This window comes from Odocoileus virginianus, chromosome 32 (assembly GCF_023699985.2).
Source record: "Odocoileus virginianus isolate 20LAN1187 ecotype Illinois chromosome 32, Ovbor_1.2, whole genome shotgun sequence".
In the NCBI taxonomy this organism is placed as follows: Eukaryota; Metazoa; Chordata; class Mammalia; order Artiodactyla; family Cervidae; genus Odocoileus; species Odocoileus virginianus.
In genome coordinates this window covers 1,830,907-1,856,625 of record NC_069705.1, presented here as the reverse complement: position 1 = coordinate 1,856,625, position 25,719 = coordinate 1,830,907, and the positions used below count along the sequence as shown (strand labels likewise).

At 51.3% G+C, this 25,719-nt stretch overlaps 1 protein-coding gene and 1 long non-coding RNA gene across 8 annotated transcripts in view; both read left to right on the top strand.

The window, feature by feature from the left end:
- ANK1 (ankyrin 1) overlaps positions 1 to 25,719 on the top strand; it is a 238,122-nt gene that overhangs the window by 19,286 nt on the left and 193,117 nt on the right. The window lies entirely within an intron of this gene.
- On the top strand, positions 5,053 to 8,613 carry LOC139032558 (uncharacterized). Its single transcript, XR_011485080.1, has 4 exons — positions 5,053 to 5,651; positions 6,073 to 6,183; positions 6,370 to 6,442; positions 7,469 to 8,613. It is a non-coding gene; the product is annotated as an uncharacterized lncRNA (long non-coding RNA).

Below are 25,719 nucleotides of genomic sequence, written 5' to 3'. Positions count from 1 at the left end.
AGAGTTGGGCGAACTTTTAAAAGGTCAGATAGTAAATATTTTTCCGTCTCGGTTGGAGGCATTCAATTCTGCCAACCTGGCAAAGAAGCAGCCATAGACAATATACAAATGAATGAGCATGGCTGGGTTCCAATAAAACTTTATTTATGGACACTGAAATTTGGATTTCAGCTCCTTTTCATGTGTTACAAAATGTTATTCTTTTATTTTTCCCCCTACTATTTAAAAATGTGAAAGCCATTGTCAGCTTGTGGACTGTACCAGAATTGCCAGCAGGCTGGACCTGGCCCTTGGGTACAGCTTGCCACGCCTTGGGTTGACCGCTGCTTCCTTGTTAGACCTCGCAGAGAGGCTGTGTGTGCTGTGGCCATTTCTGTGTCCCTAGAACCTGCTGGTTGAATGAATGAATCTGATGATCTGATGATTTATGTTCAGCATGTACACAGAAAGAGAGAATAATCTTTTTTAAAAGAAGTATTTATTTTTTTGGCTGCATTGGGTGTTAGTTGCATATTCGGGATATTTGCTGCATCATGTGAGATCTTTCGCTGTGGCTCACGGACTCTTCAGTTGTGCCATGAGGGCTCCAGAGAGCCGCGGCTTCAGTACTTGTGGTATGCGGGCTTAGTTGCTCCGCGGCAGGTGGGATCTTAGTTCCCTGACCAGGGATCGAACCCAGGTCCCTTGCATTGCAAGGCAGTTTCTTAACCACTGGACCCACCAGGGAAGTCCCAATGGTTGACTTTTTAAAGGATCTTTTTGACACACGGAGACGTGATGAGCGTTATTGCTCCCATTTCACAGACAGGAAAACTGAGGCCGGAGGACTGGTCCATGGGAGAGTCTCAGGATCTCACCTCCGGCAGGGGCGCTGCTATGTCTTTTTCCCAGGGGGGCTGCTCTGGGTGTTGAGGCCCCTGCAGTCGCTGGGTGAGCTTGGAGGAGCCAGGCCAGCAGGACGGCTGGGCCGCGAGGGTGAGATCAGCCATCCAGGAGCGCGTCGTTCGGTTGTGAAAGTAGAAGCAATCTGGTGCCCGCCTGGTGGGGGAGGCCTGTGTCACCACGCCTTGCTTTCCTTCCTGTGTCTCTGGCACTGCGCTGTTCGGATGTGAGGCACAGTGTCTCTGCCGCTGAGGGGGAATTGTTACACATAGCTAAAATTAGATGTTTTGTTGGAATTATGTTAATTTGACTTAATTGCTGGGGGATGTCAATGTTCTTCAGAAATCCAGGCACTCGCTGGTCTGGCTGAATAACAGTGATCCATCCTGTTTGGGTAGCGCCTGCCACTCTGGCCCTTCCACCTTCATTATCTGATCTGATCGCTCACAACAAACGCGGAGGCCAACAGCCCAGAGGACGCCATCGGGTTGGAGGGGGGAGTGTCATATGGGTCTGAGCTCTAGGTGGCTGGAGTTTGAAAACTTTGTGCCTATTTTTGAGCTGTGGGTGAGGCTGGAAATGCCTGAAGGTGTGGGGTACCCTGCTCTTGCAAAGCTCCTGTGCTTGCCTTCATGCTATTAATGGTCATTTTGAATTATTCCTCGTTGTTTTTTTCATTTATTGGAGTGTAATTGCTTTACAATACTGTGTTAGTTTCTGCGGTACAGCAAGGTGAATCAGCTGTGTGTATACATTATACCCTCTCTCTTGGACCTCCTTCCCACCCACCCCCCACCATCCCGTTCACCTAGGTCATCACAGAGCACCTAGCTGATCTCCTGGTGCTTTATATCAGGTTCTCAATTGAGAGTTTTTTTTTTTTTTTTTTAAAGATTCCTCATTTTTTAACATTGCATTTTCATTTTGCACAGGGCCATGCAAAGCACGCAGTCCGCTCTGGCCATGAGATCACAGCCTGGCACTTGTATATTTCTGCCCTGTTAACCCTGGGATGTGATCTGATCTTGGCCATGACAGCTGGGATGTTCAGAAGAGCATCTTTTCATAAACAAGTCCCCCAACCCTGGCTCAAGGTGAGGTTCCTGGATGAGGTCTGGCAAGAAGGCCGGCTGGTCATTCCCCGGCTCCTCCCCCTTCTGCCTTCACCCTGGACCACGGGGCAGGTGTGTGTCCATGTGCGTGCAGGGGACCACTCTCCTGTCGGAGGCAAGGTTGAAGATGAAAGACGTGCCGTCCAAGCACTGCCTGGGGATTCGGCCTCAGGCTGGGCACACAGTGAATCTCTGGGTGCTGTCTCCCCAGCGGGCTGAGCATTGGGAGCCACCCTGGCTCCCTGGGTCTGGTGTAGACGAAGCTCTCTATTAGTTCTTGTTGCTGCTGCAGATGGCATTTGGGATGACGTCACAGGTCTCAGAGTGGGCGAAGCCACTGCTGTTGGACCCGCTCCCTTCCAGAATGTCGGTGTCTGGACCTGTAGTGGACTGTGTTCTTCCAGGAGTGACAATGGCCTGGGTCACTGACCCCCCGCTGGGTGCCAGGCTTGACCACCAAGCCCGAGCCTCCCCCTCACATGCTGCCTGTGACCCGTTTCCCAGACCCCCTCCCACCTGCCCCACTCAGGGCGTTGGCACGTGTCCGTGTCACTGTTCCCTGGAGCTCCCTGGGCCCCCTGTCTGTCTCAGCACAGATGTCACCTCCCCAGAAAAGACTGCTCTGAAGTCCCCACTCAGCTCCCCACCAGCCGTCCATCCACCCACCAGCACGTCATTCTGTTTAATTTCCTTCGTTATCTGGAATCATCCTATCTCTGGTGTTTTATATGTCTCCCTCTACCTGTGTTAAAAAAATACATTCTCTGTCATGTATATGTATGGCTGAGTCCCTTCACTGTCCAGCTGAAACTATCACAGCGTTGTTAATTGATTGTGGTGGTGGTTTAGTCGCTCAGTCATGTCTGACTCTTTGTGACCCCCATGGACTGTAGCCCACCAGGCTCCTCTGTCCATGGGGTTCTCCAGGCAAGAATACTGGAGGGGGTTGCCATTTCCTTCTCCAGGGAACCTTCCCGACCCAGGGATCGAACCCAGGTCTCCTGCACTGCAGGCAGATTCTTTACTGACTGAGTTACCAGGGAAGCCTGACTATAAAATAAAAAGTTTTAAAAAAATACATTCTCTGAGACCAGGGACCTTGTCTGGCTCATTCACTACTCTACTTCCAGAGTCTAGAAAGAGTCTAGAAGTAGTAGGTACTTAATAAGTATTTGTTGAATGAAATGATAAATCTACCCTCCTATAAATGTAGGCACCATTAGTCTCCTAGATGGGGAGACTGAGACCCAGGAGCAATTCAGAAAGCTGCCCAAGGTCCCAGCGCTTGGAGAGGAGGGACTCTGCGGCCCCACAGTCTGGGTGTGCCGCCAGGACCAAAGTCTTCCGCCTCCCCAGGGGCCCTGCCCCCTGCCCCCTGCCCCAGCCTGGGGTTGGTGTCAGGAGCGTGTGTGCACTTGTGCAGCTGGGCTCTCGCTTTTCCAGCCTGTGCTGGGAGGATCCCTTTCCTGGGGTCCTTCACTGTCAGTGGGGAAGTTCCGTACAATGCCATTGGTTTTCTAAAACATCGGATGCTGCAATTGCTTTCATTTACAAATTTTAAAATGAGTCTTTCCACTAAATCACACTCAGTTTTACATTTTACATTAGTTTTATATTGATCAAGTGGCCTTTATTGACAAGAAAAAGTTCCCTGACACCTGTCTGAACCCTAATGAAGTGAATTGAAGTGAAAATCGCTCAGTCGTGTCTGACTCTTTGCGACCTCTTGGACTAGACAGTCCATGGAATTCTCCAGGCCAGAATACTGGAGTCATTCCCTTCTCCAGGGAGAAGGATCTTCCCAACCCAGGAATCGAACCCAGGTCTCCTGCATTGCAGGCAAATTCTTAACCAGCTGAGCCACAAAGGAAGCCCAAGAATCCTGGAGTGGGTAGCCTATCCCTTCTCCAGCAGATCTTCCCGAGCCAGGAATTGAACTGGGGTCTCCTGCATTGCAGGCAGATTCTTTACCAACTGAGCCACAGGGAAGGCCCTGATGGGTCATCCCATCAACATGTGGTAATGTACGTAGAAGTGCTCAGAAAACCTAGAAGTGGTACAGAAACGGGAAGGATACCCAGCAACTCTTGGTTTCTTAATAAAATCGATCAGTCCAGTGAGGATCAGGTGAAGGGGTTTGGGAGGTTTCTTTCTGAGTTCTTCAGCGTTCAGGTTGGAAGTCAGACCTTCCAGTGGTTGACGGAAAGCGCCTGGCTTCTGGGTGGACAGACTTCCACTCAGTCTAAGCCACACCCTGTGCTTCTTTATGAGCCTCAGTTTTCTTCCCTGTAAAATAGGCCTGCAGTTCCTCCTTAACGCCTCTGTGTGGCTTAAAGGTTAAGGGAAATGTTAAACGCACCCCTCCTCGTTCAGGTGTATGCCCACGGTCAGCCCCATTCCCGAGTGGGGCTGGGAGATGGGTAGGGAAGGAGCACGGACTCGGGACAGGATGGCCAGTGGGGGAGGGCTGCTCACAGCCTGCAGAAAAGGAGACTGGCCTCCGTGTTGGGACAGCAAGGCTAGGGGAAGTCTAGAAGAATGCGAAGGCTTCTGTCCTGGTGGAAGGGTGCCGTCCCAGGCCCTACCATGCGTGCTCTGGGCTGGAGGGGGAGCCTTGGAGGTAACCTAGGGATGAAGGCAGAGGAAGGAGGTGCCCTTGGTCCCCACTTCTCCTACCTGGGTGCCCCCCCACCCCCGCAGCCCTTGGCTGCTTTAGATCATCTGAAAACACAGCAAAGAAAACACAGAGAAGCTATGGTCCCTGTGGAAGAGAGGGCGCCCCGGGGACCCGGTGACTTGCGTGAACCCATCATGCCCGGGGCAGCCTGTGCTTTGCTGCCCGTGGCCACGCGCCCCATGCGCTTCGGGCCGCTGTTACCTGGTGCAGCGGGCAGAGTGAGCCAGACGTCGTGAGTGTCCACCGCCTGTGTGTGCACGTGTCCGACTAGGGCGCGAGTTGGCCCTGACGCTGGGCGACCCGTTAGAAAGAGCCGGGACTTGGGGGTTGGGGGGCCTGGGGGTCGCGTCTAGGCTCCACTCGGCTGGGGCACTTGGAGCTTTTCCCTTTGTAGCTGTCCAGTGTCCACACTGAGGCCGTGCAGCTGATGCGTGGGTGGGGAGGCCGGTGACCACGCTCTTGAGGACTTCTGGATGCCCAGGGCTGAGGCTTTCATCTCCCTCCACACAGACGTCTGTGCATCACCCCTCTCTCCTCCTCACCCAGATCCCTGTGCCCTGCTGGTGCTGCCAATCCCAGCGGGCAGGGAGCCTGGTGCGGCTGACACCGTGTTCCAAGGGGGCCGCAGAGACCCAGCTTCTGGACCCCAGAGCCAGGAGGAAGGCGGGAGGGCCTGGGGTCTGAAGAAAGAGGAGGAAGGGGGCGGGAGGAGGGGGACCTGGTCCTTCTGGTGCCTTCTAGCCTGGTTCCCTGCTCTCCCAGCCACCGCCCCGGGCTCCATAAATGTCCTGGAGGAGATTGTCCCAAGGGTCTGCCTGAGGCTGGCACAGTGCCTCCCCCTGGACCACCGCAGTCTCCCACCCGCCCGTCCTGAGAGTCCCGCAGCTTGGACAACGCTCTTTCATCTCAGAGTTGGACATCTGTGGTGAAAGGGCTTGGAGGAATGGCCCCCGGAGGGCCCGGCATCCCGCAGAAACGTAGTAAGTCATGACACTGAAGGGAACACAGAGGGAGATGAGGCTGGAGCCAGAAGCCAGAAGCCAGGCCCTCGGTGCTAAACTTTGTCCTTGCAGACACAGAGAGTAGGGCAGCCCTCGGGGGGGCCCGCCAGGGTCTCATTGGTTATCGTCAGGGATGACACGGGCGCTTGTCGTCGCCTCCTCATTAGGACACCATGCCCAGACGTGAAGAGAGGAGTGGAGGGAACTCACGGTCCCTTGGGTGCCCCTCCCTCCAGGGCACTCCGAGAGCCGGGTGATTGTCCAGCACCGCTGGCTGTCCAAGGGCCCAAGGGCACGTGACTGGGGCCGGGGCTGGGGGGCATGCAGATGAGCAGGTTGACCTCAGGAAACTGCTTGTTGGCGACACCGTTCTTACCTCCACTCCCTGTCCTTCTCCTAGGCCCAGGGCAGCCTTTGAAATTAAATTTAATTTAGTCAAAACGAATTGTGATGGATGTGAGACAAAGCCTGATCTGAAACAGAGGCATTTCCAGGTTTCTGCGGGACCTTGGTAAGTGGCAGTGGGCCGTTCCCTGAAGGTAGAAGCTTCCGTGCAGAGCGGGCCTCCCCTCGACAGCCTGGGGCGCCCCCTCAAAGGCCCTGGGTACACCTCCCCTGCCTTGCCCACCCCAGGGAGCAGCTGCCCTCCCCCCACCCCAGGATGTCCAAAAATCTGGGCCCCTCCCCTCCCTGTTAGGTGTCCACGTTGCTGGTGGTTCTGCGTCAGATGTCTGCCTCCATCCCCAGGGACGTGGGCCCTCGGACAGTGGGTAAGACAGGCTCTGAGATTTGGAACCAGGGCAGTGGGGAAGGGGGACCCCGGCAGATCTCTTAAAGATCATGCGAGGGAAAGACCTGGGTGAACCTCCCTTCTTTCCAAGGCTTCATGAAGCCTTGCTGCAGGCGTCACCTTTAAAAAAAAAAAAATCTTAAATTCCTTTTATAGTCTAGATTGAGGATTATGAAGCGAGGGCCCCCACCCGCTTGGCAGGCGCCCCAGCTGTGCTAATCAGACACCCACGGCTGGCTGTGTCCCCGCGGCTCTCGGGGTCTGACCCCGGATCTTTGCTGTCACTGTCACCTTCGCCCGGGTTGACCTTCCAGAAGGATGGCTCAGGTGGAAGGAGGAGCTGGGTGTTTGGGCTTTAGAGCTGGACTAGAATCCTGGCTTCAGATCGCCATCAGGGGAGCTTCTGGCGTGTTAATTGAACTTCTTTGGACCTGAGTTTCTTTTTCTCTGAAGTGGGGGAATAACAGTATTGGAGGGGTCTGTGGGGTAGCGTGCACAGAGGGCCTGGCCCAGCGCCCGGCAGATGGCGACTAACGGTGCCAGGCAGGGCAGTGGGGGATGGACAGAGACAACCTGGGCTCAGAGCGGCCAGGTGCTCCCCATGGCCGTGTCCCAGCTCCGTTTGGGGGTGCTGGACCCTCCAGGGGGACCAGCTCCTTCTCTCTGCACAACCTCTGAGATGTTTAACTTGAAGTCATCTTGCTGCATTCCTTGGGAGGAAGTGATTTGTATGACTAAGAACACGAATCAGCTTGGGCGATGCGAGGCTCATCTGTTTCTGAAATATTAAAAACTCTCTGAAGTGAGTTAGAGCAGAATGATGACAGAGCCTTATAAATAATAAACCACCGGGGGCTGCTGAGGCTCTGTCCTCGGGACTGTGGGTGCCTCTCTCGGGCTGCCCCTCCCCGCCCCAGGGGGCCCTCCTCCCCAGCCAGGGTCCTTGGGAGGGGCTTTGCAAGATGCATGCATCCCTGGCAAGCACAGCCCTGCCCTCTGTTTCCAGGCAGCTCCCAGGGCTCTGTGCAACTTCCCAGACTCCAAATCCAGACTGTCTATCAGGACTCGGTGTATTTGATTGCTAGGTCAGCGGCTGTAACAACAGACTACAAACTGGGCGGCTTAAACCACAGAGATTGACTCTTTAGCATCTCTGGAAGCTGGAAGGCCAAGACCAAAGTGTCAGCAGGGCTGGTTCCTTCCAAGGCGGTGATGGGGAAATGTACCAGGCCGCTCTTCTTGGCTGCGGGTGGTTTGCTGCAAGTCCTCCGTGTTCCTTGGCTTGTAGACACGTCACCCCGTCTCTGCCTTCGTGTCATCTGGCATTCTCCCCGTGTGTGTCTCTCTGTGTCTGCACTTTCCCTTTTCATAGGCGACCAGTCACATTGACCTCACGTTAACTCGATTACCTGTGTGAAGACCCTACTTCCAAGCAAGGTCACATTTTGAGGTCCTGGGCGTTAGGACCTCAACCTGTCGATTTTTGGTGGGGGAGAGCTTAGGGGGTGACATAATTCAGCCCATAACACTCAGGTGGGCATCTGCTGAACTTGTGTGCCTGGGGTCACGAACGGTGGACACCGGAAACCCTTGGCTGTCATTGGAGAGGGGTGCTGGGCTCTTGGAGCTGGTGAGATCGCCCCTCACTCACTGATAAGGAATAAGCTCCACACGGGGAGCCCCCGAGGCAGAATGTTGGCTGCCTGGACTCCCCCTTGCCCTTACATTCTGTGCTCCTGTTGTTGGGTCAAGTGCATGTATTCCCATGACCAGGAGAGAGGGAGGGGAGGAAACGTTTGGGGCGTGTCAGGTACTTTCACCTCTCATTTGATTGTTAAGAGAACATCTTTGATGGTTATGACCATCCCCATTTTTCCTTTTATTGGTAAAATACATAAAACCTGAAATTTACAATCTTAACCATTTTTAAGTTCAGTGGCATTAAGTACCTTCATACTTGTGCAGCCATCACCACCACCAACATCCATCCACAAGCTCTTTTCATCTCACAGATCTGACATTCTGTACCCATTAAACAATAACGCCCCCTTCCTTCTCCCTGCAGCCCTCGGCAACCATCACCCTACTCACTGTCTCTATGAATCTGACTCTTCTAAAGACCTTGCCTAAGTAAACGTATACAGTGTTTGCCTTTTGTGACTGGGTTATTTTGTTCAAGTCCTCAAGGTTAACCTATGTTGTAACATTCTAAAGAATTTTCCCTCCTATTTCAGGCTGAATAGCATTCCATTATACTCACACACACACACACACACATGACCATCTGCTCATGGACATTTGGGTTGCTTCCATATTATGGCTATTGTGAATACTGCCTCCATGAACATGGTCTACAAACATCGGTTTGGAAGTTCCACTTTCCCCACACCCTCCTCAACACTTCTTCTCCGCTTTTTGGATAGTAGCCCCCCTAATAGGTGTGAGAAGGTACCTCACTATAGTTTTGATTGCCATTTCTCTAGTGATTCGTGATGTTGAGCATCTTTCCATGTACTCGTTGGCCATATTCATATATCTTCTCTGGAGAAATGTCTACTCAAGTCCTTTGTCCATTTTTGAATCAGATGGTTTGTTTTTGTTGTTGTTGAGTTTCCACCTACATTTTTAAGATGAGAAAATCCAGGCTCCGAGAAGTTAGATAACAGGCTGAAGATTGCCTGGGTAGTGGTGGGCCTGGAATTAGGACCCAGTTGCTCCAAAGCAAAGTTCCCCCTTTCCATTTCCATTGAGTGCTGCCTGAGAGGCGACACTTGAATCTAATGGTCCGTAGGAAAGCGGGGGAGGGGGAGAGTATAATCAATACAGATTTGTTGAAGCCCCCACTCTGGATTCAGCCCATCCCTAGAGTTTTGGGAAGTTAGGTGGGCATATCCATGAGCCCTATCTTCCAGTGGCTTCCAGTCCCATTGGGGAGAGATTTGGACTCAGAAATGAATCAGAATTGGGACTGACACACAACACACGACTATATATAAAGTAGATAACTAGGGATTCCCTGGCAGGCCAGTGGCTACGACCGCTCATGTTCAATGCAGGGGGCCTGGGTTTGATCCCTGCTCAGGTAATTACTTCCTGCATGCCCCAACCAAGACTGAAGATCCAGCATTTCTCAACTAAGACCCGGAGCACCAAATAAATTTTTAGAAATTCTTCTTGTTTAAAATAATAGATAACTAATAAGGACCTACTGCCGAGCACAGGGGACTCTACTTAATACCCTGTAATGGCCTTATACGGGAAAAGAATCTAAAACAGAGTGGATTTATGTATATGTGTAACTGATTCACTCTGCTGTACAAGAGAATGCAACACACGTTGTAAATGAGCTGTATTCCAATAAACAGTAAAAAAAAAAAAAAAGAAATTGGAGACTAATGCAAGAGCTATGTTACAGTCCACAATGGTTTGTAGACAAGTCGTAGTCTGCACTGAAACCCCGGCAGATGGGGAATGGGCCTCCGTGGTGGGAGGGGCTGGCCTGGGCAGGTGTGTGGTCCAGAGGAGATGGGGGGACTTGCTCTGGACATGGAGGCTGCAGAGAGGACACTTCTTGAGAACGGTGACTGCTGGCCGTGAGTTTGGAGGACAGTGAGCGAAAAGGGACAGATAGGCCCCTTGATCACCGAGGGGGTGCAGCTTGTCTTCACTCTGGATGGAGCTTTTGTTAAGGGGAGGCTGCGACCCCCTCTCCTCAGCTGTGCCCCCGGCGTGCAGAACCCAGGTGCCCCAGTCACAGCATCTCCAGCAGGACCAGGTGCTCGGCGGGTGTGAGTGTGGGCCGCTGCCGGGGGGAGCCAGGCCGGCCCCTTCCCCAGCCTCTCCCAGCTCGACTCTGCACAGCTCAGAGCTGATTGTGCTGCCTCTCTCTAGAATTGGTGTCTGCTCATCGTCCCAAGAATTGGGCCTCTTAGGAATGCTGTTGCCCAAGGCTGCATATTTCATGGGTCTCTAGTAGTATTGCTGTTCCATGACCCGTGGAGCTAGGGGTTCATGAGAGGCCGCTGGCAGTAGGGTGCTTGGCACTACATGAATCCCAGTCGTCCACTGGGATTTAACAATCCCAGTGCTTGTTAAAATCCCAGAGTCCTGCCCTCCTCAATCTACTGAACTGGATTTTCTGGGGGTAGATCTTAAGAATCTGTATGTTGGATCCTTTCTTCTTAAGTCTCTAGATGCTAAAATTTGAAAGACCAACATTATTGCTAAATGACTGGACGTTTGGATTTGTGACAAAGCTGAAAATACACAAGTTCCTAGTTCCCTTTGACTAACATCTGCTTTTACTGTGTGTGTGTCCTCATGCGAAGAGTTGACTCATTGGAAAAGACCCTGATGCTGGGACGGATTGGGGGCAGGAGGAGAAGGGGACGACAGAGGATGAGATGGCTGGATGGCATCACCGACTTTTTGGGCATGAGTTTGCGTAAACTCCAGGAGCTGGTCATGGACAGGGACGCCTGGCGTGCTGCGATTCATGGGGTCGCAAAGAGTCGGACACAACTGAGCGACTGAACTGAACTGAACTTTAGTCCCTAAGTCATGTCCAACTCTTTGTAACCCCTTGGACCATAACCCTCCCGAGACCTCTGTCCATGGGATTCCCCAGGCAAGAATACTGGAGCGGGTTGCCATTTCCTCCTCCAGGGAATCTTCCTGAGGCCTAGGGGTTGAATCCAAGTCTCCTGCATTGTCAGGTGGATGCTTGACCACTGAGCCACCTGGAAAACCCTTTTTTACTGCATACGGTGTCACCCAATCAAAATCTTGTGTCAGCTGACCAGAGCTACAGAGCATCCAGGTGTTGGAAAGTGTCTTCAGGCCCCCGTGGGTGTGGCCTCTGCAAGTCCTTGGGCCCTTTTCCTCTTTAGGGTAGCATTTCTCAGTGGGGTCCTTGTCTTACCTGTGTCAGGGCATACAGCCCATGGTAAAAAGTATAATATATAATATATATAGTACCATCTGGGTTCTGCCTCAGAATGGCAGAAGGAAGATCTCCACAGACGTGGTCCCCAAATCCGCATTTCCAGCCAGATCCCCAATGTGGGATGTTCTTTTGCTCGGGAACATTCCAGAATCGCAGGCTCCACCTCCCCACCTGGGACCCTCACAATGGCATGGGGCAAGTTGGGGAGCCCGCTAGTCCTGGGAGATGGGGGCCACTGGGGAGCAACCTTGTCCAGCCGCACGGACTTTGGGGTGAGGAGGGCCTCATTTTCTCATCTCTCCCTGCTCAGTGGCTGTAACTTTCCCCCTCTGGGCACAGGAAGGAGGGTCCCCCAAAGGAAGCCAATATATAGGGAGCTCAAGAATGTGAAATGATTTAGCAAATGTTTCACCCACCCCTTTCTTATTAGGATACACTTCACCTGGGGCTACAGTTCTAGCTTTCCTCCTCCCTGAAATCTCACCCTCTTCTGTTAAACAAGCTTTGGGTGAAATGTCTTCCATCAGAAAGTTTGGGCCTTTATAAATTTTTATCCCAGGGACTCTGCTCCCCTTCCCCTCCCTCCAAATTTTCTAAGCTCTTTTTAAATAAGATCTGGATGGGAACCGCTTTGACGCAGCATTTCCACAGCCCAGGCTTTAGTGAGGTTTGTAAATAATGAATCAGACCAGGGTCAATATCTTATAGCAAATGATTTAAGATTCCTATCAGACGATCTGTTGGAAGAGGTTCCCAGGCCCATTTCTTAATTATTCACAAGATATATAAAGTTATAAATCATTCAGGAGACGATAATAAATGTGGTATTTCTGATGAGATTTCATACATTGTCTGGAGTCCACATCCAGTCCCCGAGGGGCCCTGCCTGGATCTTGGTACAATGGTTCTCACTGGACGTGGTCGGCAACCCCACCACCACCCCAATCCCCAGGGGAAATTCAGCAAAGTCTAGAAGCATTTTGTTGTTGGGAGTGGGCAGCAGGGTGCTGGCTTCCAGTGAGTTGAAGCCAAGGGTGCTGCTGAATATCCCACAATGCATAGGGACCACCTGCCCCCCATCAGCAAAGAATTCTCCAGCCCCCAAGTCAGGAGTTCCGAGGTCAAGAGAGGCCCTATCTCAGTGCATACCAATGCCCTTGGCTGCAGAAACTTACCTGGGAAATATCCTTCACCCCTCCAAAAATACGTGAAGAGCTTCAACCATGCTAGGTTTGGGGGAGACAGAGATGTCATTTCAACAGAGGAACACAACTTTGTGCAGTGATGAACAGAAAACCAGCAGCCTGGTGGTGGAGACGTGCTGAGCGAGTGGGCCTGACCAGCCTGGGTTGGGGGGCGGGCGGCCAGGAAGCCTCTCCTGGGAAGGTGGGTGCTCGAATGAGATGCTGGGGCATCAGTAAGAGCCTGGCAGGAAGCCGCTCCAGGTGGAGCCCCAGGAGGGGCTGCCGTTGGCTGCCGCCGGCTTGCAGAACACCTGGGGAGGAGGGGCGTGGGCCAGGTCCCGATCGCCTCTTTCAGAAGCATTGCTCCTTAGGCCTGCCCTCCGGGGATTTTTCTCAGGGCTGTGCTATCAGCTGGACGCCACAGGCACCAGGGCACGAGCATTTCCACTAGGCTCTCAGATCGCTTATTTCCGAGAAGACGGCTCCTCCCTCTACAGACCACACTTCCGCCCTTCGTCCGCCCCTTCCGGCCTGGAAGGAGCCCGTCCTCAGAGCTGTGGGCCTCACCTGGCCTGCACCCTTCTCTTTCAGACTTGTGCTGAGAAATCTCCTTCTGAGGCCTCTTAAGGAACTGCTAGCAACTTGTGTCACTGAGTCCAAGCTCACCCTGCTCGCCACACGTTGGGCCAATGAATCCGAGGAAAGAGGGGCTGAGGCAAGGAAGAGACTTTAATCGGGGAGCTGGCTGACTGAGAAGATGGCACCTAGTGCCTCCAAATAACTCTCTTGTCGGGATCTGCATGCCAGGTTCTTGTATAGATCAGAGATGGGGGGAGGTGAGGAAGCAAAGTAAAAAGGCCACGAATCTTGCAAACATCTCCTAGAATGGCAAGCCTCAGGCAGCGGTATGTGTTAATATCTTCCTTCTTGCCATCTGCACGTGGACAGGGTTCTGAACAAAGGCAGCTTAGTTTAACAATCAGGCAGAGGGGCAGAATTCTCTGAGGCAGGCCATTCTGTGTGATTATAACAGAAGCAATGAAAAGCAAGTCAAAGAAACAGTTCCTTCATGGAGTCAGAATCGGCTTCTTCTCGGCAACACTTTCAGCTTGACTGCTTCTCCAGGTGTCCGGATCTGTCCTCTCCATGTTCAGAGTTGATGAGTGAGAAGGATGGAAAATAAAATGACATTTGGATGGAAGACAATCTGGTGCTTCTTCAAAAAGTTAAACAGAATGACCCTGTGGTCCAGCTACTCCACACCCAGGTATCAGTCATGTCTGACTCTTTGCAACCCCATGGACTGTAGACCTCCAGGCTCCTCTGTCCATAGAATTCTCCAGGCAAGAATACTGGAGTGGGCTGCCATTCCCTTCTCCAAGTTATAGATACGTTGGAGAGCTGAGAGCAGAGATTCAAATAGGTGTTTGTCCATTCACGTTCACAGCAGACCATTCATGGTAGTCAAAACATGGAAGCAACTCAAGTCTCCACTGATGGATGAATGGAGAAGCAGAAGGTAGTTCATACACACAATGAAAAATTATTTTTAGCCTTAAAAAGGAAGGAGATTCTGACACACGCCACAGCATGGATGAACCTTGAGGATAGTACGCCGAGTAAAAATAGCCAGTCACAAAGGGACAAATACTTTCTGCTTCCATTCAGATGAGGTCCCCAGGGGAGTCAGATTCACTGAGACAGAAAGTAGGAGGTGGTCACCAGGGGCTGGGGGAGAGGGGTGCGGAGTTGTTGACTCATGGACACGGAGTTTCAGTGCTGCGGGATGAGGAGCGTTCTGGGGACAGCTGGGGGTGATGGGCGTGCAACAATTATAAATGTACTTAATGCCACTGAGCTGTACCCTTAAAAATGCTTAAAATGGTAGATTTTATATTATGTATATTTTACCCCATTGGGAAAAAAAAAGGAAAATTCAATTTGGGGAAAGGTCGAAGGCATAGAACAAAAGAGAATACAGATTACCACTGGGTGGCCTTGTGTATCTGGAAAGGAAATGTAAGAAAAGAGGGGGCAGCTTCTCCACTGAAGGGGTGTCCGCAGAGTCCCTCCAAGCTCAGTGGAGCCGGCGTGGCGGGAGGGGAGCGTGGGCAGAGGGGCTGGCGGTGGCCGGGTGTGAAGCGACTTGTACCCCCCGGTGCTGGAGGCCCGTGGAGTGGCTGTGTCACACCAGCATTGTAGGGAGACTTTCCAGGATCGCTGTGGTCCATGGCTCTGAGGGACGGTGCAGAGATGGGGGGGCGATGGTGCTGGGGAGGAGCCCAAGGGCTTTGGGAGGAGATATGGGGTTCAGCTGGGAGCTGATGGGAGCCGAGGGAAGCGGGGGAGGTGGGTGGAGAGGGGAAGTTCCCCAGGCCCTACGTTGGGAGGAGGGGAGCTGAGGAGGCGGGGTTCCAGCCTGAGGGCCCACCCCCTTCCCCAGGCATCTGCTCCGGTAGCCAGTGGTGGGCATGCATTTGGCATTGGGGAGGAAAGTCTGGGGACTCCCGCGTGGCTCAGCGGCAAAGACTCCACCTGCCAGTGCAAGAGACACAGGTTCGATCCCTGATCTGGGAAGATCCCACATGCTGCAGAGCAGCCAAGGCCGGGCGCCGCGGTTACGGAGCCTGTGCTTGGAGCCTGGGAGCCGAACCTGCTGAGCCCGTGTGCTGCAGATAATGAAGCCCGTGCACCCTGGAGGCCGTGCTCTGCAACAGGAGAAGCCACTGCAAGGAGAAGCCCGCACACCACAGTGAAGAGTAGCCCCCGCTCGCTGCAACTAGAGAAAAGTCTGCACAGCAGTGAAGACCCAGCATGGCCAAAAATAAATTATGAAAAAGAGGGCAGAGGTCATTTCCTTTCTAAAAAAAAAAGAGAGAGAGAGAAAAGACTGCCGCCTCGGGAGAAGGCAGACATGCAGCCTTTCAGTTCAGGTCAGTTGTGTCCACTCTTTGGACCCCATGGACTGCAGCACGCCAGGCTTCCCTGTCCACCACCAACTCCTGGAGCTTGCTCAAACTCATGTCCATTGAGTGGGTGATGCCATCCAACCATCTCATCCTCTGTCATCCCCTTCTCCTCCTGCCTTCAATCTTTCCCAGCATCAGGATCTTTTCCAATGAGTCAGTTCTTCACATCAGGTGGCCAAAGGATTGGAGTTTCAGCTTCAGCATCAGTCCTTCCAATGAATTATTTTCAGGACTGATTTCCTTTAGGATGGACTGGTTTGATCTCTTTGCAGTCCAAGGGACTCTTAAGAGTCTTCTCCAACACCACAGTTCAAAAGCATCAATTCTTCGGTGCTTAGCTTTCTTTATAGTCCAACTCTCACATCCATACATGACTACTGGAAAAATCATAGCCTTGACTAGAAAGACCTTTGTTGTTTAATATGCTGTCTAGGTTGGTCATAACTTTTCTTCCAAGGAGCAAGTGTCTTTTAATTTCATGGCTGCTGTCACCATCTGCAGTGATTTTGGAACCCAGAAAAATGAAGTCTTGTCACTCTTTCCATTGTTTCCCCATCTATTTGCCATGAAGTGATGGGACCAGATGCCAAGATCTTAGTTTTCTGAATGTTGAGTTTTATGCCAACTTTTTTCACTCTCCTCTTTCACTTTCATCAAGAGGCTCTTTAGTTCTTCTTCACTTTCTGCCATAAGGGTGGTGTCATCTGCATATCTGAGGTTACTGATATTTCTCCTGGCAATCTTGATTCCAGCTTGTGCTTCATCCAGTCCAGCATTTCTCATGATGTACTCTGCATATATTTAAATAAGCAGGGTGACAATATACAGCCTTGATGTACTCCTTTCCCTATTTGGAACCAGTCTGTTGTTTCATGTCCAGTTCTAGCTATTGCTTCCTGACCTGCATACAGATTTCTCAGGAGGCAGGTCAGGTGGTCTGGTATTCCCATCTCTTTAGGAATTTTCCATAGTTTGATCCACACAGTCAAAGGCTTTGGTATAGTCAATAAAGCAGAAGTAGATGTTTTTCTGGAACTCTCTTGCTTTTTTGATGATCCAACGGATGTTGGCAATTTGATCTCTGGTTCCTCTGTCTTTTCTAAATCCAGCTTGAACATCTAGAAATTCATGGTTCATTTACTGTTGAAGCCTGACTTGGAGAAATTGGATCATTACTTTGTTAACATGTGAGATGAGTGCAACTGTGTGGTAGTTGGAACATTCTTTGGCTTTGCCTTTCTTTGGGATTGGGATGAAAACTGACCTTTTCCAGTCCTGTGGCCACTGCTGAGTTTTCCAAATTTGCTGGAAGTTTCACAGCATCATCTTTTAGGATTTGAAATAGCTCAACTGGAATTCCATCTCCTCCACTAGCTTTGTTTGTAGGATGCTTCCTAAGGCCCACTTGACTTCACATTCCAGGATGTCTGGCTCTAGGTAAGTGATCACACCATCATGATTGTCTGGGTCATGAAGATCTTTTTTGTATAGTTCTGTGTATTCTTGCCACATCTTCTCAATATCTTCTGCTTCTGTTTGGTCCATACCATTTCTGTCCTTTATTGTGCCCATTTTTCCATGAAATGTTCCCTTGGTATCTCTAATTTCCTTGAAGAGATCTCTAGTCTTTCCCATTCTATTGTTTTCCTCTGTTTTTTTGCACTGATCACTGAGGAAGGCTTTCTTATCTCTCCTTGCTGTTCTTTGGAACTCTGTATTCAGATGGGTATATCTTTCCTTTTCTCCTTTGCCTTTCACTTTCTTCTTTTCACAGCTATTTGTAAGACCTCCTTAGACAACTATTTTGCCTTTTTGCATTTCTTTTTCTTGGGGATGGTCATTATCCCTGCCTCCTGTACAATGTCATGAACCTCAGTCCCTAGTTCTTCAGGCACTCTGTCATATCTAATCCCCTGAATCTATTTCTCACTTCTACTGTATAATCATAAGGGATTTTATTTAGGTCATACCTGAATGGTCTAGTGGGTTTCCCTAATTTCTTCAGTTTAAGTCTGAATTTGGCAATAAAGCGTTCATGATCTGAGCCACAGTCAGCTCCCATTCTTTTTTTTTGCAGACTGTATAGAGCTTCTCCTATCTTTGGCTGCAAAAAAATATATTCAATCTGATTTTGGTATTGATCATCTGGTGATGTCCATGTGTAGAGTTTTGTCTTGTGTTGTTGGAAGAGGGTGTTTGCTCTGACCAGTGGGTTCTCTTGGCAAAACTCTATCAGCCTTTGCCCTGCTTCATTCTGTACTCCAAGGCCAAATTTGCCTGTTACTCCAGGTATTTCTTGACTTCCTACTTTTGCATTCCAGTCCCCTCTGATGAAAAGGACATCTTTTTTGGGTGTTAGTTCTAGAAGGTCTCGTAGGTCTTCATAGAACTGTTCAGCTTCAGCTGCTTCAGCCTTACCGGTCGGGGCACAGACTTGGATTACCGTGATGTTGAATGGTTTGCCTTGGAAATGAACAGAGATCATTCTGTCGTTTTTGAGATTGCATCCAAGTACTGCATTTCGGACTCTTTTGTTGACCATGATGGCTACTCTATTTCTTCTAAGGGATTCTTGCCCACAGTAGTGGATACAATGGTCATCTGAGTTAAATTCACCCATTCCAGTCCATTTTAGTTCACTGATTCCTAAAATGTCAATGTTCACTCTTGCCATCTCCTGTTTGACCACTTCCAATTTGCCTTGATTCATGGACCTAACATTCCAGGTTCCTATGCAATATTGCTCTTTACAGCATCTGACTTTACTTCCATCACCGGTCACATCCACAACTGGATGTTGTTTTTGCTTTAGCTCCATCTCTTCATTCTTTCTGGAGTTATTTCTCCACTGATCTCCAGTAGCATATTGGGCACCTACCAACCTGGGGAGTTCATCTCTCAGCATCCTATCTTTTTGCCTTTTCATACCGTTCATAGGGTTCTCAAGGCAAGAATACTGAAGTGGTTTGCCATTCTCTTCTCCAGTGGACCACGTTTTGTCAGATGCAGGCTTGGGAGAAGGCAAAGCACTGGTCCAGGTGGATCAGGAAGGAAGGAAGCTGTTCACTTACTCGTCCAGCAAGTGTCCACTGAATCCAGTTGAAGTCAAACACCGTGGTGGGCGCAGCCAGAGGGTACATGTCCCCTTGGTTACGTGCCCAGGGAGATGGGCTGAGTACTGGGTGTCGACCGGGCCCTCCCTAGGAATACAGATGGGGGAAGGCCCAGCTCAGCCCAAAGCAGGCCCTGCTGCTCCCAAGAGCTGTCATCTTTGGACGGTGGCTTAAAGCCCCTTCTCAGACTCGCTGGGACACCAGGGCCAGGGCCAGCTGCGGGTTAGCACAGCCCCTGAAAGCAACTCACCTAGAGGCTCCTTCATAATAGGCAACATGGTTCCTATAAATCAGGGAGTCCCATGGGGCACGTGGCCAAGTTTGTTTGTTTCTTTAATGGTTTGTGTTTTAAATTTTATTTATTTTCATCTGTGCTGGGTCTTCACTGCTGCACGGGATTTTAGCTGCAGTGCTCAAGCGTTACTCTCTAGACGTGCTGCTTCTCGCGGCGGTGACTTCTCTCGTTGCAGAGCACGGGCTCTAGGACATACAGGCTCAGTCGTTGTGGCTCCTGGGCTCCAGAGCACAGTTTCAATAATTGTAGCACACGGCCTTAGTTGTTCCGAGGCATGTGGGATCCTCCTGGATCAGGGATCGAACCCGTGTCTCCTGCACTCGCAGGCGGATTCTTTACCCCTGAGCCACCGGGGAAGCCTGTGGCCAAGTTTGTAACATGTGAGTCTATGGGAGTGGTGTCTGCTGGCTCCCAGCAGTGCAGTGGTCGGCAGCCTTATAAGTTCTGGGTTTTTTTATTTGCTGAGACTAAAACAGGGAGTTTGTCCCGGCTGACAAACTCGGGCAGCTGCGCTCACAGAGCCACACTGGGGCAGCAGGCTGTTGGTACCCATGGATCCGAAGCTCGTGGGGTCTCTGGAGGCCGGAGGATCCGAGAGACAGAGCCTGATGGAGTCTGCAGCCAGGCCCCCACTCAGAGCTCATAGTTGGGCCACAATTGGGTGGCAGGAATGGGCACGATGTCCTGGGTCCCTGGGGGCACAAGGCTCCCTGAAGGAGAGTTAGCTGGATGCCCCTCTCATCCGCTTGGGATCAGACTGGTCCACATTCCAGCCGGAGACACCTTTCCCGGAGGTGTAGTGGGGCTGCTCGGGCCGTGGAAGGTTTAGTTGATGTTGCACTGCTCGGGGGCACACTCAGTTGTGCCCGACTCTCTGCGACCCCATGGGCTATAGCCCACCAGGCTCCTCTGTCCATGGGATTCTCCAGGCAAGAATACTGGAGTAGGTTGCCATGCCCTTCTCCAGGGGGACGGTTGAGTAGGGAGCACTTTATACAAACCTAGTCATTCAACATCATGTGCACACAGCTTGGACCAGGGGTGCCTGCAAGAGAGAGGTGGGGGAGATGGGTCTCCTGTGGTCTTGGACTGCTCAGCACACACTCCGCATCCACGGGTTCAGTGACCCCCGTGGGGAGGGTGTTGGGAAGCACCGAGTGATCTCCCCTTCTGCTTCACCGTCTCCATGAGACTCTCCCGAAGGGCTTACTTTTCCTTAAATTCTTCCGTTGATTTTATCGACGACAAGCCAGTGGTTGTGGTTTGCTGTTGTTGACGACGCAGCCCAGCATGGTCACCAGAGAGTAAATCCTGCACTCTGACGCGAGGCCCTTTCCTGCGGAAGGAGGAGCCCTGGGTGGGGAGGGCCTGCCCTTCACCATCGGGCACACCCGCCAGCACCTACCTTCCGCAGGACAGGCTGTCTGCGGCTCCTGTGGCCTCAGACAGTCATCCTGGGGCTGCAAATAAGACCTTCGTATTGGCTTTTTCCTATATAATCCAGGGGGAGAAACACTATTCCAGTTGGCTTTTGGGTGAAATGGCTAAAGAAAGACAGCACAGAGCCGACTCATTCTTTGCACCTGGTGTTATGTAATCAGAACAAACCTGAACTGACCTCTGGCGCTTTTTCAGTCCCAAGACTCTCAGGAACAGCCTGAAAGGAAGACTGTTCGCTGCTCCAGGAAGGAGGAAGCCTCAGCTCTGGGCCCTAGTCCACCTCTTACGGCTTGTCTGACCTTCCTTAGGCACTGTTGTGGGCCTCAGCCGTTTCATCCACAAAATGGGGTTAATAACACCTCACTGACAAGGGTGCTATCGGAAAAACTCTTCAGCTAGTCCAGCCAGGGCCTTCACACCCAAACCTTAGATTCCATGAACACTATTAAAAGCAAAAATGTCTTTTTGTTTATTGTGTATGAATAGGCACAATTATATGCATCTGTTAATGTGAATTCATGAAAAAAAATAAAGAAAAAGCAAATTACCAAGCAGTACATCTTACATGATGTCCTTTTGGTCAGTAAGTAAATATTTGCAAACTCCACCTGCCTACGAGGACAGTCACACAGTTTCAAAATTACTTTTAGCCAATGAGATTATAAATGATTTCTCTAAGAAGGCATGTTAATCAAGTAGGATACGAGTCTCTCTGAAGACTTAGCAAGGGAGGCAGAAATCCAGAGAGTGTCTGCAAGCTCCTGCCTCAACCCCTGGTTCCCCATGTGTTCATTTTTGCCCCGGTGTCATTAGGCCTGGCTGTCGCTGGGGGGCTCGCGGGTCTTGAGTGTGGGGTCCTGGGGATGGGAAGTGACCCCTGGCTTGGCAGCAGAGTACAGACCCCCAGGCTGGCTTTTCTTCCACAGCAGAGCTCCACCGTGGTGCCCCCGAAAGGTGTGTTCGTGGGTTCTACCGCAAAATTGAACACTTCCAGCTTCAGACAAACTGCAGGGCCTCTTGGTCCGTTTCTCCTGCGTTGCAAATGGACGATGGGGGTTCCTTTCTGCAGAGTTCCCAAACCCTCTGAGCATGGAACCTTTTAAAAACAGAGCACGCTCTGGGATGGTTTCCATGGATACTCTGGGAAGTGCGGTTCCCCGGGGTTCCGTGCAGACTGTCCAAGCCTGCACCTCGTAAGACGTGCCCGGCAGCCCCTGCCTCGTCAGAAGGAGAGCTTTGCTTTATCCAGTGCGTGTTGTTGCGCTGCTTGTTGAGACTTCATTCCACCTGAGGTTGGTATCTGTAGATCTGTCTCTTCCAAGAGCACCTCACTAGACAGCCTTCCTCCTCAGCTGCACTCAGAGACCTTGGCCCCTGTCGATTTTCCTGTGAAGCTGTGGTTCCAGGTCCCCGCCTAGTATTTCAGCCCCTCTTTCCAGTGTTTCTAGGATGGAGCATTTCTGAGGTTGTTAAAAGGACAGGGGGGTGTCCTGAAAGCGGCGGGTGAGCATGTGTGACCCGTTCATATCACTTTTGCTGGCAGCCTGGCAGCCTGGTTGTGGAAATGTTGACCTGACCTCGGGCGTTGCTCTGGGCACATGGGGTGGTGCTCCGAGGACCCGCCTCATCGCATCTGTTTCTTGTTCAGCCCCCAGAGCACCCTGGGAGAGCCACCTCCTGGAGAATGTTCTTAGTTACCTGGATACTCCTTCGCTTATTTGTTTTCCCTGAACTGGAGAGAGATGCCTACGTGAATAACAACAGTTCCTGTTGTTTTTCCTTTCTTGGTTTCAGGCACCCTCCTGTGAGCATCGCCCTCACCACAGTTCTTGGAAGGGGACTTTCTTTGTTCCCATTTTACAGATGAGGAACCTGAGGTTCAGAGAAGCTAAGTGACCCAACCAGGTCACACAGCTAGCATTTCCACTGCAACTCACAGCCCCGAGCGTGGCGCTTACCATCCAGGTGTCTCGCTGTGTGGGGGGTGGGTGGTTCACGGTCTGGTCCTGGGCATGTTTTCACTAAGGGTGTTAGGTTTGGCCTCAACTCTTCGCTGACTGCCCCATCTCCTTCACCCAGTGTGGCGGTGGGCGGTGCTCTGGCCCCTTTATACTTTGGGAAGCCTGGCCCATGAGCCCCAGCCTTGAAGCTGGTCGAAGCAAGATTGCTCCTCTTACCCAGAGGCAGCAACCAGGCCAAGCAGGACTCTCCAACGTGGGGCATAAATCTTGAGCTATTCTTGGCCTGCAGAGACAAGATTTTAATGACCTGGCTCCTCTGGGCTTTGGAGACTGTGCAGAATTTTAAAGAGTCCGTGAGAACTGCAGGCCAGCCCTGCCCCCGTGGCCCTGCCCGCATCGTGTCATCAATGTCTGAGCAGGTTCTGTCTGCGTCTGTCTTGTTTGCTGATGTAGCTGGTGGAGGGCGGTGTCCTTGCTGCAGACCCTACGGTCTCTCCGACCGTACCTGCCTCCTCACGTTCCCTTCTTCACTGCAAGGGACCTCTTGGAGGCAGAGGTCAGGCACGACGCCGGCAATTTTCCAGGGAATGTGGGCGGTGGGCGCATTAATTCTGCTGGGTGACTGGGGCCGGGGTCGAGCTGCCCTGTGTGACCGCGGCCCTGCCGACCCCCACCTGGATCTGTCGGACTCCGGTTCCTTAGAGGTCGGAAGCCAGCCATTCGTAACCCTGTGCCTGAGCTGCTGCCTGGGTAGTTTCATTCCTGGCAACGGTAGCCAAGGAAGAAATCCTTCGACACGTATTTATTGAGCACGTAATCTGTAACTGTCGAAAACAGTAGCCTCTAAAGCAATCTGGATTTAAGAAACTCAGCTCTTGTCGGATGGCCAGGCCCCCGGAATAGCTCTCTAGGTGCTGACGGGCCACACTGCCCTGCTGCCCTCAGCCCATGGAGCCAGCCACCTGCTGTCTCCTCGTGCCTATTCCTGGGGCCCGGCCCTAAGCTCTCGTGGAGCCCCGTGGGGTCTCAGATATCCCCTCCCCGTGGGATGACCCGGGGGTAACCCCAATTCTGATGCCAGATTCCGGTCCCCTGTTCAGCGTCCTTCTTCCGCCAGGCATCGCTGGTGACAAGGTTCCTGGGTGACCCCCTGTTCTCACTCCCACCTCCCTTCCCGCTCTGAATCCTCTCTGCTCTTCACTGCCTGTTATTCCCCCTCCCCACAGAAGCCTCCTCCGTCACCATCACCCCACACAGGCGTTGAGAATAGCCTTGGTCTGTTCAGTGCCCTAAGGGGCCTCCCAGACTCGGCATTTATGTAAGCAAGCCCCTTAATCCACGTACAGCCCTGTGAAGTAGGTTTCACTATTGCCCTTCTCTGTCGTTTGTATTTTCAGACCAGGAGACAAAGGTGAGCTTGCCCTGTGTTTTATAGGTGCTAAGTCGGGGGGACAGCATTCAAACCGTGGTCTGCCTGCCCTCTGAGCCCAGGCTCTGAATCACTAGACCTTCAGGCCCCCCCTGTGTCTACACTGACTGTCTGAATGACTCACCTGGCACTTGGTAGTCTTGACACTTAAGTCGTATTGTCTTTTTTAGGGGACTGTGCTCATTTCAACCTGCACTCTGAGGACCACCCCACGGTCCCTCCCCCAGTGGCTCACATGGAAAAAAGTGTTAAAAAAATGTTTCTTGACAGTTGATGTTGGTGTTACCCCCTCGGCCCAGGTGGATTTTTAGCAGAATTCATCAATCAATGTCTCAGTATAAAGGGATGAGTCAAAGCGGGGGTTCAAGGTGTGAGATGGGGAGAAGTTTTCTTAGGGAATCTGTCAATTCTCATTAAGGAAGAGGAAAGGAGAGGGAGAGGCTATGAAATAATATGTATTAAGCACCAAAGCGTAATATACAGTAGTCACTTTTTTAATGCATTGTCTGAAAACTACGAGGTAGTGTTATTATTCCGGCTTTTCAGATGAGAAAATGAGACTCAGAGAGGTGAAGGGGCTTTGCCAATACCCAGAGCTATTGAATGAAGAATTGGGACTCAAAGCCAGTTTTCTCTGATCAGACTCTATATAGTTCCCACTCTGCACAAATCTTTTTCTCTCTAATTTTTAAGTAAACTTTAGGCCAAAGGTCTAAGTCAACTCTCATTGGTGTCGACATTTGATAAGGTTCAGGCATGTTAGAAAACCAGAGCAAAAGGCTTCAAACTTGCATTTCTATCAGGGGTTGTTAACCTAGAATTTCTGTACCCTAGAGATTCTGCAAATAGCTCTTAAGAAGTTCCCTTAAAATTAAAAGCAAGAACTGTATTCATGTGCATTTTCCCTGGAAGAGGGAAAGGGGACTTTATCAGTTGCTCACAGGTTTCACGACTCAGAAAAAGGTCAAGGATTTCCAGTTTAGAGGGACAGAAAATAGATTCCCAAAAGACAGTTCATCCATGGACTTCTGGTGGAGGCGACGTTGTCCTGGGTCGTTGGCAGAGTTTACATGCGTTCAGGAGGGAGTCAGTGCCAGAGGGTCTCCCCAAGCCCCTTTGAGCCTCTGGGTTTGAGATGTCCTGGCTCTAAATCTGTGGAGCCTGCAGCCTCCAGGCCCATCCTAGGCTGGGTGATGGATGGGATGTGACAGGAGGTGGATGGTAGGGAGCCAGGACATATAGGATTTTCCACTCAGCGGGGGCAGGTTCCGAGGGAGGCTCTGCCCTCTCGGGTTAATGCGTTCCAGTGAACCTGCTGATGCCAGGGGAACGGAGGGCAGAGATGTGTCTAGGCCGCAGGACATGCTGCAGTGTAACGTCCAGTTCTGGATGATTCAGTGTCGTCGTGGTGTTCACGTTTATAAAAATAGAGTCAGTTATCTCGGGTAAGGCAGAGCGCTTCCTCTCGACTTCTCTCGCTCAGAATAATTTGATTTCCAACATGGCCAGAAAACAGTGGCTCTGTGGGTTTTTCCGCACAACTAGTGGCTTCTTTCATTGAGTTGGACTGTGAAAAGTACTCTCTAAACATGACCCAGTGATCTGAAATGCTGACAGAAGGAGGATGTCTTCTCTGCAGTGTGGTTTGCCCTCTGCCCAGGCACGGTCCAAATGGGGGGCTCGTCTCAGGCCTTGCAGCCCACTTTCTTCACCTTGAAATGAATGATGGGAAGAGGATGAATCTAGAGATGACCTGGATTCTACGGGGTCCATACTTCTGTGACTTTGATCACTTCCCATTTTCTGGGTCCCATCACAGTGTATTTTGTTTATTTACATAATTGTCCAAGCATCTGCCTATCTGTTTGGCTGTCTATCCATCTATCATTTATTATCTCTTCAACTAACATTTCTTGAGTAT